Raw genomic sequence first — 346 nt, 5'->3', positions numbered from 1 at the left:
GTAATCCTTCTGTTCGCAGGAAGTAAGGCCTCTTCCAGGCTTGAATGTCTCATAACTCTTTTAGGAACAACTCGGACACTATATTTTACACCCTCACCCAGCATTTAATTTACATTATGTGATCTTTACTCAAAAAACTCAATGATAAATGAATAAAGTGGCAGCAGTTAGAAGTAGGCCTTGTAAATTTTCACATTAACTCTATAAAATCAAGAATTAAGGGCACTAAAGCCTCTGACAACTTAAGCGAAACGAAAATTTCAAATTTGACAAACCAAATAATTGTCAAGACAAGATTTAGAATAGAAGCGGTCCGATGCTTGGGACAATTTTCGGATGATACACT

The sequence above is a fragment of the Echinococcus granulosus genome (assembly GCF_000524195.1).
Source record: "Echinococcus granulosus chromosome Unknown EG_S00012, whole genome shotgun sequence".
In the NCBI taxonomy this organism is placed as follows: Eukaryota; Metazoa; Platyhelminthes; class Cestoda; order Cyclophyllidea; family Taeniidae; genus Echinococcus; species Echinococcus granulosus.
Note: the sequence above shows the minus strand (reverse complement) of the source record.